We start from the raw sequence: 5,879 nt of genomic DNA on the forward strand, positions 1-5,879 counted from the left end.
GAGAGAGAGAGAGAGAGAGAGAGAGAGAGAGAGAGAGAGAGAGAGAGAGAGAGAGAGAGAGAGAGAAAGAGAGAGAGAGTCAGTCTTCCTTACTTGTAACACTCCTGAGAATTTTCCCGTCGTCAGGTCAGACTAGGCAGGTATGTTTCAAAACATTGGGGTTAACAACATTCAACCTTCAATATTTCACTGATTCTCTCCCGTAGGAACGATTTTTGCTCTGACAGGATTTTCTGACAAAGCGTCAGAGAGTTCTCCAGAACTGAGCCTGGGTAATCATTTGCATAATTATGTTTCCATGGAAGAATATTATCGTGGGTATTCTCGCGTACACTGGCCATTAATTCAGAATTTCCGTTGAATCATATCCTTTTCCTAGCTAATAACTGGTCTCTTCGTTTTGTATCTCTTTCTATCTTCTGCAACTTCTTTCAGAGGGACACCATATTCTTTAGAAGCTAGAATTTCTAGTCAGTGGCCCCTGTGTGCTTGTTCCATATGAATAGGGGTTTATGTTCTGAATAATAATAATACTATAATAATAATAATAATAATAATAATAATAATAATAATAATAATAATAATATAATAATAATAATGCTTATGTTTCCCTCATCTATAACAAATTTGTTTGCATAATTTCATGCTCTTGGAATTAAGAGAATTATCATTCTAATACGTTCATTCCACAATATATCAACAGACGCCAAAAAAAAGTACTTTAAACGCTATAGAATTTAATAGTCTTGTTATGAATTCGGCAAATATGCTTTCCAAACATACATTGAATTAAAGATAAAAATAAAACAGTTTCCCTTTAGTACCTGAAACAGCAATCCTTTGGGTACTTTCCCCATTCTGAAACGCTGCCTTAGTAGTAGTGAGCCACTCGCTTCGTTTGCATAATATTCGCATGGACTGCAATATGCATCTCATTACCCCGCGTATCTCAGCATTGGGAATATTATCTTCTTTTCAGGGGGGATTTAGTCTGACATGTAATCTGAATAATAAAATATTTTCGCCTGGAAATGAAATAAACACTTTAATCTTGTTCAAGTGGTATATTCTCTCTCTCTCTCTCTCTCTCTCTCTCTCTCTCTCTCTCTCTCTCTCTCACCTTAACTCTCTCTCTTGAATCTTGTCAGCTCTCTGTTATCTCTCTCTCTCTCTCTCTCTCTCTCTCTCTCTCTCTCTCTTAACTCAGTGTTCTCTCTCTCTCTATTCAAGTTAACTTGAATTCTGTCAGTGTTATCTCTATCTCTCTCTTAACACGTTAACTTGAATCTTGTCAGCTCTCTCTCTCTCTCTCTCTCTCTCTCTCTCTCTCTCTCTCTCTCAAGTTAACTTGAATTCTGTCAGTGTTATCTCTATCTCTCTCTTAACACGTTAACTTGAATCTTGTCAGCTAGTGTTATCTCTCTCTCTCTCTCTCTCTCTCTCTCTCTCTCTCTCTCTCTCTCTCTCTCTCTCTCTCTCTCTCTCCACGTTAACTTTAATTTTGTCAGCTAGTGTTATCTCTATCTCGTTCTCTCTCTCCTCACATTAACTTTAATCTTGTCAGCTTGTGTTATTCTCTCTCTCTCTCTCTCTCTCTCTCTCTCTCTCTCTCTCTCTCTCTCTCTCTCTCTCTCTCTCTCTCTCTCTCGCAGGTTCTTGGCTTGCCTAATCTTGCTTTTCACCCATCCCATACCTCTACCCATTCCATTTTTACATTACTCAGATATCATTATAGAAGTGTGAATGAGTAATTACTCAGATATCATTATAGAAGTGTAAATAAGAAATTACTCAGATATGGTAGAAGTGTGAATAAGCAATTACTCAGATATCATTATAGAAGTGTAAATAGATATCATTATAGAAGTGTAAATAAGAAATTACTGAGGTATGGTAGAAGTGTGAATAAGTAATTACTCAGATATCATTATAGAAGTGTAAATAAGAAATTACTCAGATATGATAGAAGTGTGAATAAGTAATTACTCAGATATCATTATAGAAGTGTGAATAAGTAACTACTCAGACATCATTATAGAAGTGTAAATAAGAAATTACTCAGGTATGATAGAAGTGTGAATAAGTAATTTCTCAGATCTCATTATAGAAGTGTGAATAAGTAATATTGTCTCCTAAACATTTCAACATTTTCTCCTTAGTGGACCCACAGCTCGCTATGTTAGTGAAAATGAAATTTTATGAAGGTTGAATTTTTTATGTGATAGCATTAATTACCATATCATTAATGTTCGTCGCACGATTTTACGCTCAATTATTTTACGAATTATAATTTTCACGAAACACACGCAAATCGTTGGTTTGATCTCGAAAAATAAATTATTATATAGATGGTTAGTGATTAAATTTATTTAAAAAAAGCCATTGATAACTCCTCTAAATAAAGAAAATTTTGGAAAGATAAAGGAGTTGAATTTTCCACCATAAGGAATACCTTGAATTATGAACAAAAGCTCTGGTAAAATCGACGAAGTTTCCCCTGCTATTTACTAAGATATAAGAGATTAACTTTCAATTCACCCTTCTGATAAATTTTGAAGACGAGAGAGACTCCTCCGCCGTCCGTAACTTCTTAAGCTATGGTAAACTTATTCCAGAAGTTTGAAATTATTTCCCGAAGTTCAGTCGAGTTTGAGAGCGTGTAGGGTTCTTATATTCCAATTAAATTAAGTTACTTTTTTTTTTTAGGTGATTTTTCAGAGAGGTTTTTTTTTTTTTTTTTAGAGAGAAGGTGAAATTAACCAGAGGTAATCCTTATTGCACCAAGTTTGTCTTTTATAAACTGTCAAACTTTTAAGCACTGAGGGGCTGAAAGAAAACCGGTTTAGTATCAATATCCTCCTCAGTGAAGATTTATTTATAAGATGGTATTTGTGTTTAATGAGTCGTATGTTTTGTAAAGGTTGATGTGAGGAGAAAAAAAGCTCCTAGAGAGAGAGAGAGAGAGAGAGAGAGAGAGAGAGAGAGAGAGAGAGAGAGAGAGAGAGGGGGAGGGATGTTATAGTTGTAGAAAGGTCCCAAAGAGAGAGAGAGAGAGAGAGAGAGAGAGAGGAATGTTGTTATAGATGTGGAAAGGTCCCAAAGAGAGAGAGAGAGAGAGAGAGAGAAATGTTATAGTTGTAGAAAGGTCCCAAAGAGAGAGAGAGAGAGAGAGAGAGAGAGAGAGACTAGTAACGACAGAAGTTAAGTTGTCTATTACACATGAACACACACATGTTTGCAGATTATCACTATTAGCATCAGTGAACGAGCTAAAAGTCCAAAGACATAGATACAAAAATTCCTTGAATACTTGCATTAAAAAAAATACAGATCCAAAAAGGTGGAAAGTAAAATGAGATGCACATGGAATGATGAGCCATTTAGCAAAATGGGAACTAGAAATAGAAATATATAAACAGAATAAAAAATAGGTTAGGATTTCGTGTCACTTTGACCACCTGAGGTTGTTGACACTCGACCCAGTTTAGGAGACTTCAGACACTCTCGAAACGAAAGTTGTAGAGACGAGCCAACAGGTAATCTTCAGTCGATGCCTAAATTAACACAACCTTGTCAGAATTGACGCGCTCTTTCACCAATTCTTTCTGGAGGGTGACAGGTACGGGAAGTGAGAATGGCTCAAAATGACAGGTACGAGTAGCCTATACGTGAAACTGAGAAACTGCTCAAAAACACAGGTACCAGGAAGGGGAATTCGCTGAGAAATTGTTTAGCACCAAGGCCCTGGTTCATCACCAGCATTTTTTTTTTTAGCTGAACTAGATTTGACCAGCCATATCCCCCCCTTACTCTACCCACCCTCAGCCCCGTTAAACGGAAATCCGTAATCATATAGACATTCTGTTCTTTCCAAAAGAAACGCCGTGATCCGTTTTTCATGTCCTGAGTATTTTGCCAAACAGCGGGGTCTCTAAAATAATTACCCCGAAGCTAGTATTTTATCCATCCGATCCGTATTTCCATTTCATAAATGAAGATTTTGTCCATTAAAAACCTAATGGTATTACGTCCTTCTAATAAATATTTTCATCATTAGATATTCCCCAGCTTTAATTAATGCGAATGCTTGTGATTTGTAAAAGATTGCAGTGGAACGAATACTGCCCTGACTTTTTTGAGCAATGTTTTCAGTGCTCTTTTGTCAGAAATTTTTTTTAAAGCGTAATTTTTAGTACTATAGATTGTTTATGGAAATGGCATTGGAGGTTAGTGTTTGGAAAAAACACCCGTCCGTTTTTAGATACATAATTTTTATTGCTGCATATTATTCGTGGGAATTTCATTGCGGAGCCATTTTGGAGAAACACCACCTTTTCGAAAACAATTTGGAAATGGTTTAATTATGATGATGAAAAACTGTATCGAAACAGATATAGTATTTTTTGACAGTTAGTAATTTTTTCAATTGGAGTTTTCAAAAACATATATTTCAATAGTGTCTGAAATAATTCCTACAGTATACACGACTTGGCTATTAAGAGGGCGGGTTTGTAAGTATTAACTGATGATATCAGGAACTAACACCATATATCATTTCCCAAAATTTACAAATTACACACACACACTGTATATATATATATATATATATATATATATATATATATATATATATATATATATATATATATATATATATATATATATATATATATATATATATATATATATAGATATATATATATATATTAAAAATATGATTTTGTAATTATCATTTATCAAAATTTATAAATTATATATAAACAATATTAACAAGCTGATTTTTGTAATTATATTTATAAATTTATAAATTATATATAAACAATATTAACAAGCCATTATATATATATATATATATTTTCGTGATTCAGTTATACATACATATATATATATATATATATATATATATATATATATATATAATTTATATATATTTTATATATAAAAACAAACATTATTAACCTGCTGATTTTTGTTTTATCAAATTTACAAATTATATGTAAACATAATATTAACAAGCAGTTTTCTGTAATTATTAACGTATTCAAAAGATGACACTGGCTCAAAGTTTCATAACTTGTCATGCAGAAGATGCACGGGGACATCTTGTTACAAGTACATGAATTTGAAGGAATTACTTTTAGTACTGCCAAACTGCTCCGTTTCCTAAAGCATTACTCCTTTGCCCTATCTGATTTTCCTCTGTTATTAATATAACTCTAACCTTCACCTTCCGTTACCTGAATGGTGAAATTATGATGTTGCCTAATTACATTTTCATCGTGTCGAAATGTTTCGCTACGGCATATTATTTCGCGTGGGCGTATGTTTGTTGGCACGCCGGACAGTTATTCCAGTCTAGTCTTTCGTTATTATTATTATTATTATTATTATTATTATTATTATTATTATTATTATTATTATTATCTTGTCTCCGTTCTTATGTTTTTCCTTGTTTTGAGCTTTCATGTTGGTTTTTGAGGTGATTATTATTATTATTATTATTATTATTATTATTATTATTATTATTATTATTAGAGGGCTTTTATTAAGAAGAGTCTGCTTAATAATGTTGCTCTTATTTATTCCAGTCTAGTCTTTCGTTATTATAATTATTATTATTATTATTATTATTATTATTATTATTATTATTATTATCTTGTCTCCGTTGTTATGTTTTTCCTTGTTATGAGCTTTCAGTCTGGTTTTTGTAGTGATTATTATTATTATTATTATTATTATATTATTATTATTATTATTATTATTATTATTATCATTATTATTATTATTATTATTATTATTATTATGGACAGAGGGCTTTTATTAAGAAGAATCTGCATAACAATATTGCTCGCTGGACAATTATTGCAGTCTAGCGTCTT

This window comes from Macrobrachium rosenbergii, chromosome 24 (genome assembly GCF_040412425.1).
Source record: "Macrobrachium rosenbergii isolate ZJJX-2024 chromosome 24, ASM4041242v1, whole genome shotgun sequence".
Lineage (NCBI taxonomy): Eukaryota > Metazoa > Arthropoda > Malacostraca > Decapoda > Palaemonidae > Macrobrachium > Macrobrachium rosenbergii.